The sequence below is a fragment of the Maniola jurtina genome, chromosome 3 (assembly GCF_905333055.1).
Source record: "Maniola jurtina chromosome 3, ilManJurt1.1, whole genome shotgun sequence".
Taxonomy (NCBI): Eukaryota; Metazoa; Arthropoda; class Insecta; order Lepidoptera; family Nymphalidae; genus Maniola; species Maniola jurtina.
This window is the reverse complement of record NC_060031.1, coordinates 7,163,625-7,177,427: the sequence shown is the minus strand read 5'-3', so window position 1 is coordinate 7,177,427 and position 13,803 is coordinate 7,163,625. Positions and strand designations below refer to the sequence as shown.

General features: G+C 36.2%; 1 protein-coding gene across 9 annotated transcripts in view; it reads right to left on the bottom strand.

Annotated features, from left to right (window-relative positions):
* Nucleotides 1–13,803, bottom strand: part of LOC123880491 (trafficking kinesin-binding protein milt) — a 58,129-nt gene that overhangs the window by 25,107 nt on the left and 19,219 nt on the right. Inside the window, exons 1-2 of one of the 9 annotated variants that reach the window (XM_045928660.1) lie at nucleotides 8,013–8,198; nucleotides 4,745–5,138 (exon numbers count right to left, since the gene is read on the bottom strand). The exons of 5 other annotated variants lie outside the window; for them this stretch is intronic. The gene's annotated coding sequence lies outside the window, so the exon portion shown is untranslated. Of the gene's footprint in view, nucleotides 1–4,744; nucleotides 7,251–7,849; nucleotides 8,199–11,710; nucleotides 11,845–13,803 lie in introns of those variants that run through there. 3 more of the 9 variants (XM_045928672.1, XM_045928687.1, XM_045928677.1) reach the window with 3 other exon arrangements.

Here is a 13,803-nt window from a genome sequence, read left to right as displayed (position 1 = left end):
GAAATTTGGAAAAACCACAGACCTAGAAAATTTAATGAATATTATGTAGTAAAAAAATTATCGTTATATATTTTATATTGTTATAATTATGTGGGAACTACGAAAACCAGAAATTACACCCAGAAATCTTGAAAATTTCGTGCTGTCTCGATTTGTGCAAGCGGGGTGGTGAAGTGCGGGGGACGACACGTGAAACTGACAGAAACGGACAGTCTAAACACACGGGCCACATTTAGACTGCACCCGACTCGAAACTTGTCGATAGGTCTAACTAAATACATTTCAACTTGCGTTAGACGTATGCGTTACCTACTCAGACGTTGCCTGTAGATAAAAATATGTCTCATGTTTGCTGGCAATAGCGCATGCATCAAACCCTGCAAGTTGCAACTCTCTTGCAACCTATTCCTCACGCAATACGCACAGCTTTAATATTATAATTTTTGACAATGTATACTATATGTAATGCCATATCACAGGTCACTCTCTGATTTATTGCTAACAATTTACTTCCAAATGCAAAGAAATCTAAGTGTGTTGAATTCACACTGCCCAATACCAGGACCTTAAATGACATAAATTCATTGATAAATAATCATATGTTGAAAATAAAGGAGAACCCCGTGTTTCTCGGTATAATGTTAGATGCAAAGCTTCTATGGAACACCCACATATCAACACTTGATGGTAAACTCAGCTCTGCTGCTTACACTGTTAGAAAAATTCGACAGGTACTGACGTGGAAACTGCAAAAATTGTATATTTTGACTATTTTCACTGTATTATGTCTTACAGACTCTTGCTATGAGATAAAGCGGTAGATATTGAGAAAAAAATGTATTACAGAAAAGGACAGGACGTGCAATTTATAATTTAAAATTGCGCGCTGCCATACATTAAAAATATAAGGAAATAAGTACCTTATCTATTATCTTATAGTAGCTTCTAAACATATTTACAACTAGCTAATGCCCGCAGCTTCGCTCGCGTGGATTTAGGTTTTTAAAAATCCCGATCCTTTCATTTCCCAGAACAAAAGTTGCCTCTCCGTAATAGCCCGTCCCCGGGATGCAACTTGTTTCTGTATCACGTAAGAATATTTAAACGGATTATCCTTTTCAAATCCCGAGGGATCACCAGGATTTAGGAATGCAATTTCTTACAGCATCAGGGTTGAGGTCAACGACAAAGTGTTTACTTGGTATAGATACCTTCAATATCAATTAATAATCGACACTTTTTAAATCCCATTAGCTTTAGTAGTCAGGTCCCCTGCAACATCAGGATTGAGGAGTTGGAATCCAAATTTTTTATTGAACAATGTCGCAAACTTTCTTTATCGATTAAAAAAACTACCCAAAATTACGCAGTTAGGTTACCTGCCAAATTTCATGGTTTTGAGTCAACGGGAAGTACCCTAGAGGTTTTCTTGACACACACGACAGACAGAGAGATAGACAACAAAGTGATCCTATAAGAGTTCCGTTTTTCATTTTGAGGTACGAAACCCTAGAAAACGTAGGAACGGCATTCCGAACCAGTGGTAAATTTTTCTGACCATCCAAAAACACTTTGAAGTTTACCTAAAAGTTTACAGGAATAAAAATTTATCATTGTATTCCATTCCATTTCATTCTATTCCATTCTGTTCAAAGATAAATAGATAATAAAAATATTTGTCACCGAAACAATAATTTACGATACATCGACCAATATCAATTTTACTGATGACAATCTGACTATTACCAAAGTGAACGACTACTATAATATCTATTATATACGACTAACATAATATGTATTATAAATTGTGTGCCGTTTGCATTCTCACTAGGTTCTCATTAAGTTTGTTTTATTTGGTTAAACTTTCTGGCATTTATATTGTTATGACGTTTAATTGGCAAACAGTCTGTTTATTGGCTGAAACTCAAAAATTCAGCCAATCACAACAAAGAAAATATTGTAATAATGATTGATGCAGCTTTCTGTAATTGAAAACAAAATATTTGACATTAACTTGAATGTGACAGTGTTTTCCGAATAGGGTTGCCAGAGGCCCCGTATTTTACTGGTTACCCCGTATGTCAGGATAGAGAAACCGGTAATTATGAAAATAAAATACGGGGCAAATAAAACTAAATATTTTTAGGGTTCCGTAACTCAAAAGCAAAAAAAACTCTTATAGGATCACTTCGTTGTCTATCAGTCTGTCTGTCTTTCCGTCTGTCCGTCTGTCCATCTGTCCTTCTATCCGTCTGTCATGTGTTCATGAACAAATATTAGTATTTTCAATTTTCAAAGTAAGATAACTACATATATCAAGTGGGTTATCATATGAAAGGACTTTACCTGTTCATTCTAAAACAGATTTTTATTTATTTTTATGCATATTTTTTTTAATGCATAACAGTTTTTGATTTCTCGTGTAAAATGTCGAAAAAAATACCCGAATCGGAACCCTCGGTGCGGGAGTCTGACTCGCACTTGGCTGGCGAAACCGAACACTGACGTTATGTCCAGTAGAAAGAATATTTTCCTTTTGCGGCAATGCGTAGCCGAAACCCACTCGATATTGATCATGGTCGTAGCCAAGGCGGCGGGGCTTGGTTTGAGGATGTTAGCCTTTTTTTATACAAGTTAGCCCGTGACTTTAATCTTTTCTAGTGGTAAGTGATGATGCAGTCTAATTTCTTGGCCGTTAGGGCCATACTAACCATATAACTAGCCATGACCGAAGCCTCCCACCAGACCAGAAATTTAGAAATGGCGACTGCGCCTGGGAAGCCGTCAAAAACCTAAGCCTAAAATAATACTTACACTATTTCTTGCATTTGCTTACCAATTTTTTTTTGGAAATATATCAAACATTTCGCGCTCACTTCACTCGCGCTTTGAATTTGTATTACTTGGTGTAAGCCCCGCAATTTCGTTTGCATGAATTTAGAGTTTTAAAAATTCTGTGGGGGATTTTCCGGGCTAAAAAGTTTATGTCTGGGATGCAAGTTACCTCTGAATAGTAAGTACCAAAATTTTGGTAAAGAAGATGGGCCGTGAAAGGGTAGCAAATAGATAGGCAAATAGATAATATACTGTCGTATTTGTAATATTAGTATGGATAGGGAGCTTTAAAAATAAAATCTTGCTATGGCTAAACTCGTTTCCCTTTCACTTTAATTCTTTCTGTAATTGAACCAAAAACACTTACGCTCACTGCGCTCGCGCTTTTTTATTGTTGTATTTTATCTCACTGTCAAATTGAAAAGCGAAATTCCACTAACCAGGTAATTAGCCCATAAAGTTGAGCGAATGTTTTTTTCCTCATGACAGGATTCAGTTCCGGCCCTGATAAAACCTCTCCCGAAATCGATTCCTGGCTACGGCCATAGTATTGATACTGTGAAGGTGGAATTACAAGTTAAATGTAAATTTAAGTTAAAATGCAAAGATTGTATGCATGAAATGTATAACATTTTGCTTTACAAAACTAGAGTTTTTAAAAGCTATTTAAATAAATAAATCTTTTATTTAAAATCACATTGCAAACACAGTTCACCAATCAAGACACGGCAACATACAGAGAAAAAATACAAAACTTACAAATAAACTGAAATATCTAAATAGGCTTTCCATGCATTTCAGAGAGAACCACCGCCTATTTCTTCAAATACTTCAAATTTTTAAATTTCTTCAAATCTAAACCCCGTATTTTTGATGGTGGTAGCCTGTAAATCAAAAAGAGGCAGGTGGCAACCCTACTTGCCACATGACATTACAGAATGAAAAATTGTTTTCATTACTCGGTAAGCCTACTGCCATAGTTTCACAGAAAGTGTGACGGTAGTTGTGACCTCTGATTGGTCGACTCTCTTTCACTATTTGCTAAAATTGATGATTGCAACAACAATTTTTTCTTTTTTGTAATCAAAAACGAAAAAAGACGTCATACAGGTTGACTAATTGCAATCATTTCTGACCGGCTAACATTGTTCCGCTAGTGGCTCAAACTCACTGTCGCAGCAAGAACATGGTAAATTCAGCCAATCACAGCAATTTGAATTGGTTATCACAAATGCACCGATCTAGGAACCGAGAATACACGAACCAGGGCAGATAGAGATGAGAACAATAATATCATACGTAGGAAATCGACGGGGGATCGTTGACAATGATCCTCTTAATAAAACTTCCGCACAATGCGTTATACCCAATTAGTATTTATTGATCTGATCACGACGTCTATAGCTAGTTGAACAGATCTGTGGTTTATTGTTGTACGTAATATTGTATTCATTTGTATTGAATGAAGTGAAAAGTAAACGACCCTGCAGTAATAAACTGGATAAATATTTACGGTGTGAATGTGTGGGATGTATTTTCGATCAAGTAGCTTATACTGGTATATATCCTAAATAAATGAATTGTTCTGCAAGACGTTCTTAATAAGTCTCACGCTAAAAGTTTATCAAAATGCATAATTTGAAAGATATGAAGTTGGCAACATTTTCTAAAGATTATTGTTAAGGAGGTGAAATGAAAATTAAGATTTATCTCAAGAAGAAGAAGAAGAGAAAAGAGAAAGTGCAAGTCAGAAAGATGTTCAATGAATTGGTACAGCAAACCAAGCTTAAAAGCATAGTAATTATTTCGCATTAAATTGAAAGAAAGCATTAAAAGGAAAACGACGCCTGTGTTGATGCAAGCGATGAGATGAACTTGAGGATTCGTTGTTTCAAGAGCATGGCAGTACCTCGATCAAGGAGCAAGGTCCGTATAACGCGAAAGTAGAGTCTGCCGAACCTGTCCCTCGCCAGGTGGTACAGGAAGTCAGGATACTCGCCGAGACACTCTCGGAGTTCTGCGTCGGGGAGGAAGCTCAACTCCTGGAAGAGCTCGCGATCGAAGCCGGGCGGCGGCGAGGCGCGCGAGCCCTCCGCGCACCCCGCGCCCGATCCCGCACCGCCCTCTGCCGTGACGCGCCCGACCCGCAATCATCGGCCCCGCCCGCCTCACGCCGATCCACACTCCCCGCACACTCCTTAACTATTTACTATCACTTCTTAGGTTCACTTATTTCGTAGGTACTTTTAATTTCACTAGTTCTACTTTAAACTTGTCCGACACCCCAGTGCCCTTCGATTGGTCTGCGATATCATAATAACACAGCACAAATATAAATGTTTGTTTATGACGACAAACTCGCTAAGCGAAGTCGTGAAGGACTTTAACGAAGGCAAACAAATATTAAACGAGCGAACTTTAACTCATAAAATATAACAAAGGACCTTTGGAAAATACGCCATGAAATATATTGAAACAAGAAATCGTTTTTTAATTTAAGTAGGTACCTACGTACCTATTGAATTTTCGCTTGTCGTTTGTTACTACTATCGAAACAGTTACCATGCTAATCATATTCGTACCCGCATGATAAAATGTTGTTTTATTTCCCACATAAAATCACGTATCTGACTTTTTTTACACTTCGCCGAGTCGACCTTGGACTGCACAATACGATCGCAATTTTCATTCTAAAGTACCTACTTTACTACTCGAGAAGGAAAATAGAAAATAGCTTATCGTAGACATTACAACATTCTCTTTGACAGTATGGTGAAGATAAAATGTAAATAATTTCACTCACAATAGAATTGTTAACAAAGGAACAATGAATAATTTATTTAATATGGTCATAACAAGTGACAACTCTAAGTAAGATCACATTTTCTATTGTAGGTAGGTATCAACTGTGATTTTCCTGTTACTATGATGATCTTATCTTATGCCCAATGACAGGTAAAACAGTAATTATGTTGATCTTCATGAGTATTGTCCGATTTCTCATGGTCACTAGAAAATGGAAAACTAAATATTTAGCTAGTCACGACAGTCATACTTGTACTAGTCAGTAATATTTATTTTAACGAGAATCTATAGACATTGCTATTAGCAAAGATTAGAAACATTATGACAACCATACATGTACCACAACTAGCACATAGTTTCGGCTTCAAAAAATGAAGAACAATAATTTAAATACTTTCAGGAGTGGCATTCAAGCAGTCTACTTTGTACCTCAAACTTATTGCATAAACAGCAGTAAAGATTATGAAAGCGATAATGGATTATTTCAATTAGAACCAAGGTTTTATCGTAGAAACAAACGTTATCTTCTAGTAATTCTTACTTCATACTGAATTTAATGAAATTCTCTAATGAAACTTCTCCTCATCTCGAGAAGGCTGTTCATTTATCGTTGGTTCCCAAATACCTACTTACCTCACGGTTCAATATAACATTCATCCTTAAACCCATGTAAATAGAAGTAGCCACTCTTAGGTGCCAAATCAAATTTTGAATTGGAATAGCTCTAATATTTTACTGCCGCTGAGATAGGTTACGTTATATAATTAAAATTTCTACTCATGTTGAACCGCGATCGAGCGAAAGAGGGAGCGTTTAAAGGTCGACCGCGTTGCACGTGATACAGCATTGACGTAAAACAGCCTTGTTGAGTCGTGTATAGCAGCTTTTGCACCTTATAACCCATTTACCAAATGTTACTTGTAGTACAAGTCCTCGAAGGAGCAAGATGGCCTTGGTGCCAGATTGCAGATTAAATTTAATTAAAAAAGTACGTTAGATAGTTTAGTGTAGTGTAGTAACAGAAACTTTTAAATATGATACACAATAATTTTCTTGTAAAGCATGGTAAGTGATTGAGGATTTATCTTAGAATTGATGTTTTCAATCATAATATACATAGTGGCCTACACTACATAGTAGGTAGATAGATACATAGTGGTGGTGGATAAATTGCTCAAGACGATACTTAGTACAGTATTAATTTTTGTATGCATAATATTATGTAATTGATTTCATAAACGAATACTAGTCTCAGCACTTAGAATTAGTTCGTGATTTTACTAATATTTCACGAACGTCGTGATTACGGGATATACCTATTCGTGATAGACGGAATGCAACATGGTTTTCACTGCAAGAAATCACGCATCTATATTATCATCTATATCCAATACGAGGATTCACTTTCTGTTCATTGTGGGAGATATTGCACCCCTAGATCAAAACTGTTTCAATTCAAAAACCTAGATCTGACTTCAGTTTGTAATCCCTGACTCGACTATTTGTCCAGAAAAACTGTTGTAACTATGCTTTAGTAATATTCAAGACACAATATGTAAATTCCTTATAAAGTTAAGTATTTTTTATACTATTAATATCTTTTTTAGATTATAAAAAAAAAAAACAGTTTTTTTAATACCATTAACGTACAATTTGGCGCGACGTTGATTTGTTTCCATTAATTTTAGTTATATTTAATACCATAACTAAATAATACGAACAACACAAAAGTTAATGGTAGTTGTGATACAATGCTGTTAAACAAAGAAGCCATTTTCAGATGGTTTTCTGAAATGAAAGCAAAAGAAAAAATAAACCAAATCCTTTAATTACCAGCAGCTTCTTTGGCTACTCTGCCGGAATTCAGTAAAACGTCAACTCAATTACTTACTGTTGGGTTGCGTGAGTAAAAAAAATCTTCAACCTTGGATGAATACTGAATGCTATTTTTTCCATCTACTTTCTGACGACATATTTTTTCTTTTTTTTTTAAGGAAAAAGTAACTACTTACTGGTTATAATTTTAGAATCCTCGACAAGATTTGAAATCAGTTCAAGAAACCAATTAGAATCGATATTTGAATTGACCAGTCTACAAAGTAGGTATTATGGAATTTCCAATGCTCTTAACTTTTTTGTAGGAGTCAAAAAAACTGCTGACTTGGATTATAATATTGATATAGAAGATTGATGGCCAGCCGCCAATTACCTGTGCATCATTATGTTGTTTTAATGGTTGTGCAATAAAAAAAATAATGATAATACGCAAACATATTGTGTTGATAAGTCAAGACGAATAAAAATTACAATGAGGGTAATAACTTATGATAATGAGAAACATGGAGTCACAGATAATATACAAAACACAGCACATTAGCACCACGAAACTTCCATAGAATCATAGTAAAGCTACTCATTTAACGGTTTCAGCATTCGAGGCCAATGTTAATAAACTTTCACGATCAAATGCAAGCATCTGTAGAAAGAAACACGCGATTAACGCGCATATTGTGTCCGCGACTTCGTGGATATTCTACGTCCATTTCCGACCGCGACCGACCAATTACTACAGCAGTACAAAATGTTTCAGCATACAGTTACTTAGAAAATATTATAAAGCTTCACAAGTAGAAACAAATTCCAACCTTATTACAATATCTATACAATCTATTATAAACTGTTAGTATATTCAATCATAATTCATAATGCAATAAGAGACGCCCGCTCCTGCATTATAAAAAGAGTATGCGTAATCCATACTAATATGTTTATAACTGCGACAATGTATCTGTCTGTCTGTGTTTAAACTTTTTACGGCACATGCATATGCATATATAAGCAAAGGGACAGAGATAGTTTGCATCGCGGGGACGGCATAGGCTACTTTTAGTCCCGGAAAATCAAAGAGTTCCGACATGATTTTTAAACACCAAAATACACGTGGACGAAGTTGTGAGTATTATACTACTTGGCACAGACTACAGAGTTAGCTTGCATCCTGCAGACGGACACGGGCTAATTTTTATTTCTGAAAAATCAAAGACTTTCTATGGGATTTTCAAAAATCCTAAATCCTCGCGAACGAAGTCGCGGACATCATGTAGTATTATGATAATGATTGATAGGTTTGACTTTGAAACTAACAGTGGGCGGACATTCTCATGGCTGTATGGTATGCAAAAAACATTAGATAAAGGTAAACGTTAGGTAAATGCCGTGAAATTCTAAAGACACCGTACATTATATACTGGAATGCAGTTCGTCTGAGCGACGCGGTGCGAGAGGCGCAGCGTTGCTGTGACATGAAAATACTTTTAGGTAGAGGCCGCACTACGGTTTTTTCCAGCGAGCGGTTAGCCGCTATAACCGCAAAACCGCCCGAGAATCACACACTACGATTAAAAACCGCGAAATTGCTTCCGATTTTTACTACGTGTAGATAAACTTCCTCCCAAAGTTTATTTTTCTCGTTTCTATCACTTTACTGACGCAAAGTAGTATCATACAAAGCTGGTCTTTTTTGTACTTCCACTATGATTTTTTGGGATAAACTTTCATATTGTGGATCGTGTGAAACAGACTCTGACTCGGTCGACGACATAGTTACGATAGCGTGACCATACAACCACTCTTCACGGCGGTCTGCCGAATACTGGCATTTACAAAAACCGCCCGCGGTTAACGCGATAGTGCGTGCGCGCTAAGTAAGTTCTATGGATTACAAATTATAGCACGGTTTTTACCCGCGAGCATTTTGTAATATTCCACGGTTTTAAAATCAGTCACGGGAAAAAACCGCAAGTGCGGCCGTTTGTATTCGTTTGCTTGACTCACAAAATCACACGTTTAAAAACCGCGGCGGTTCAGCCGTAATGCGGCCTAGCACTTAGTCTCAAACAAGCTAAATACTTGTTGCAATTAATAAGATTATGATTGTTATGTGTTGCACTCGACGCGGTGTGTGAGGCGCATAGATGCTGTGTCATGAAAATACTTTTAGTCTCAAACAAGCTAAATACTTGTTGCAATTAACTGATTTTATTATTATGAGTGTTATGTGTTACATTTATTATAGTTATAATTGTAACTTTTTTCGACGTTTATCATTGAATTCTATTTACTGAATATACTACATATTAACAAATTGAAAAGCTAAAATAGACAAATAAAATAGCACCAACAAATAATAATTTAATGGAAAAGGAGAATGATCATACACGGGCCACGCTTGTGTCAGAAGATAATTATTTTCATAATTTATGTTTTATTTTATAATTCAGTTTGGCATAAAAAATAAAGTGCTGACTATCCCGAGTTTTTTTCCTCATTTTAAAAGTACTTCAATTGTTACTATACAGAAATCCAGTCTCCATTTTTATCGGTAAACATACCATAGTGATGTTATTTTACGAAATCGATGATCAAAATCGGTGGTGGTCGAGTTATAATCGATTAAAGACTATTATTTTCATAGTAATATTAAAAAAATCGATATTTTTTTACAAACCATCTTGATCGAATCGAATCAACTCGATAAGTGCTAGTTGCAGGTCTATGGTTTTTGCTTTCTGTCAATTTCGATAATTGCAGTCGTAGTGTTTCACATACTCTTTGATTGCAGTTTTCAGGGTGGTTCGAATTTAGATATTTTAATCCCATATCGTTGACCGTTGCGTGTTGTCTTGTACGTCGAGTTGAGAACTATATTTATTTCGTATTAAGCTCCGTATATGCTATAACTTCATCATAAAAATATAGGTATAGGTAAATGCAATGGCACCTTGTACATCTTCAAATAGTGATTCATTGGGAATAATTATGTACTTGCACCATATAGGCAGCACTAAAATCGTCCTGGTGATATGTGGAAACTACTACCTACTTTACTTTACCTAATAAAACCTACTTACCAAACCTAACCTAACCTTTTACATAAAACTGTTTTTCTCAGAAACTGGGAGGAATAAATTAAAAATTCTTTTTTTATATGAAAGTAGGGATATCAAACTTTATTATATGTAAACTTTCATTGAGACACAAAAATATTTGTAAGTGGCCCAAACTCCATAGAGTGCTGGTCATTCTCTTTTACAGATCCCAAGATTCTTGTTATTCCAAGTCTTGTTACATGAACGTAAAGTTTGGAAGACACTTGGTAGAAACACTATGTACTGTTTTAATACAGTAATAACATAAGTAGGTAAGTACTTAAAAAAAATTATGCGATATATTATTGTATTATGTTTTGTTTTATGTTCCCCGCAATGTAAACAAAATAAAACAGTGTGAATATGGCCTAAGAAACAGTGTAACACTTCTAGTTGGAGATTGTTGTCAATCCTGTAATAAATACCGGTACCGGTCCTACAAGTGTCAGTCTGTTTGTTAAAATAAAGTGCAACAGTGCGTTTAGAATTTATATTACACCTGTGATAATAATAATTAATATGTAATTTCAGTTGCAAGCAAAAGCTGGTCATAATATACTGGTTATTATTATTGGTTAAAAACTTAAAACGTTAAAGCTTAAAGGTTTAACTATAGCACATTGCATAAAGCATCTTGGAGCGACATTGAAATCGTTTACTACCGCCCTTATCCGGATATTTCACTGAGTAAATCAATCACATTTCCTAGGTTTTTCTGTTAGTACGTATACAGTGTAGGTACGGGAAAAGATTGTACCTATTGTCAGATCGATATCAAAAAAATATTATCCTTGTCGATTGTTTTACAATATGTTAATTTTATTTTCGATAGTGTATAGTGTAACTGTATACCAATAAAAAGAAAATCCAGTACTTAAACTTCTCAATGCTCATTTGTATGTTATTATTTATCTGATTAAATTCCACACGCATGTTAGATTAAGTACAATCTCATTTAAGACATCGCCATTTATTGGCTTCCATTTACATTATTATTATATACTTAGATTTATAACTATAGATAAATAATAAATATATTTTTATAATAACACATAAATTTTACGGTTTTTATTTAAGTTCTTGTTAATATCAAAACCATGTACGTAAATAGATAACAATGAACATATTAATTATGCTCTCACGGTCAAGATAAGGGATAGTCTGTCGTTGGCCCACAGCTGTTGCGCGGTGCGGGGCCGCGTTGTCGCCGTCGCGTCGACGCCGTGGCAACGCGACGCGTTCTTCCAAATCGCAATCACACCTCAATCGATGGTACGCCGACTGAGATTCTAAATCCGTACTATATTTCGGTATATACCCTTCAGATTAACACTATACAGCGACAGTTCAATGACAAGCGAAAATAATCACGCTGGAATACCTACAGCTGCACGGTGCGAGAGCTAAATATCACTATCTTATGTAAGATTGTAATTGAATGTATCACAAATCGATTTTTATAAAGGAACGAGGTCACGACCGCGACGGATTGATTGAGAAATTCAGGAACGGAGGATGACGAGGATAAAAGGACGGTTGTGGTAAATGAGTGGATGCAGCGGTGCACCGTCGGTCACGCAAACGGCTAAACATAGAGGTGTTTGGCGCAGCTCGTTTGGTGCACAGGGGCGGCGCCGCCGGCGGGTGTCTGGGCGCGGTATCGATCGGCGGAAGGGTGAGCACGCGTGGCGCGTGGCTACCGGCGCGACCGGCACTGGTGTCGGTGCGGACGCCGCGCACGCGCTGTGACCGCACGGGCAAGACTGGCACGCCGCAGCGACCATTGTACGGAACAATATATTCTTATCTACCAAGCGATTTCTACGCATTTTTGCGGCACATTACATAGCCTGTGCGGCTGTCTACGCCATTTTACTATCACAAGTTGCCGGAAGGTCAAGGTCTTTATTAAATGCAACGAATTGTACCGTACTACAAAACGATGGGAAAAAATATCTGTCATAACTCATGACTATTTTCATTCATCGATCAAAAGTACAACAGGGACATTCTGAATTGCAATTTTAATATAATCAATGAGGATGACGTCAGATGATACTGTGATATACCGTGAACACATCGATGTCGTGCACCCACTTCGAATAACTAAGTAGGTATTTACATCGGCTACCTATGAAGCTCAAAGCTCATCCAAAATAAACCTAAATCATGCTTTTATTTTTTCATGTAAATATTCTAAAGACATCCAATTTTAGACACAAACAGGAATGATAAGTTACGTTTTCTACAATCTTTTTAAGTAGGTAACTAGTTAAGTAGCTAATCAAAGACAATCTCTTCTACAATCACTTATAGCTTCAAAGAGAATGTGGAGGAAATAGCGAAGTGTAACACTTTCCTTGTGATTACATAATTGTCAAAAAGTCAAAATCGTTTAAAAGCCCATGTAATTCAAACATTGGTTTGTATCATATTACTGCGTTTAATTTGCAACTCTAAATTACGCTACTTTTTGTAACTTTATGATGAATGATGAATTAAGTTTAATTAATTCCATATGTTGCCCTAAATCTAAGTACAATGAACAAAACACTTTGAACTTCAAAATAGTCACCAATATATGGCAAATATAAAACCCTGCAACTTGAGAAAATACGCACCAAATTGAGAATCTCAACCTTTTTGGTCAGTCGATTAAAATGACAACTAAAGATTTTAAGCCGAGGAGACGACGAGCGCCAGGTAGTTTTAACAGAAAAAGATTGATGCGCAAACTAAGACGTGTAAGGACTAAGGGGTCACGTAGGATAGCATCGAACTAAGGGAACAGAATAGGTATATAGATCTTAAAATAATTAACTGTGTCAAAAATCCTGCATTTTGGGTCTAAAATATGACAAGCCAGAAAATCTGCATCTTAACATCAAGCGAAAGAAACGACAAAATTATGAAATTCCCAACAATAAAATAATAAAAATACGATAGGAATGATGATCACAATATCACGAATAATTTGCCGAATCATATTAGGAGAGCCTAATCATGATCTAAAGTTATGCCATTTAGTAACCCACGCTTAACTCTTGCACTCTATATATCGTGTACCACTGTCAAATTATTCGTTTTGTAAGGTTATAGGTCACAAAAATTGCACGACGACAGTCAAGAGATGGCCGTATTCACAATCATTACTATGAGGTCTCACAGTGCCCTCGGACGCATAGTGTAGGTTCCACCAATCAGATCATTGTAAATTGACGTCATACAGTAATCT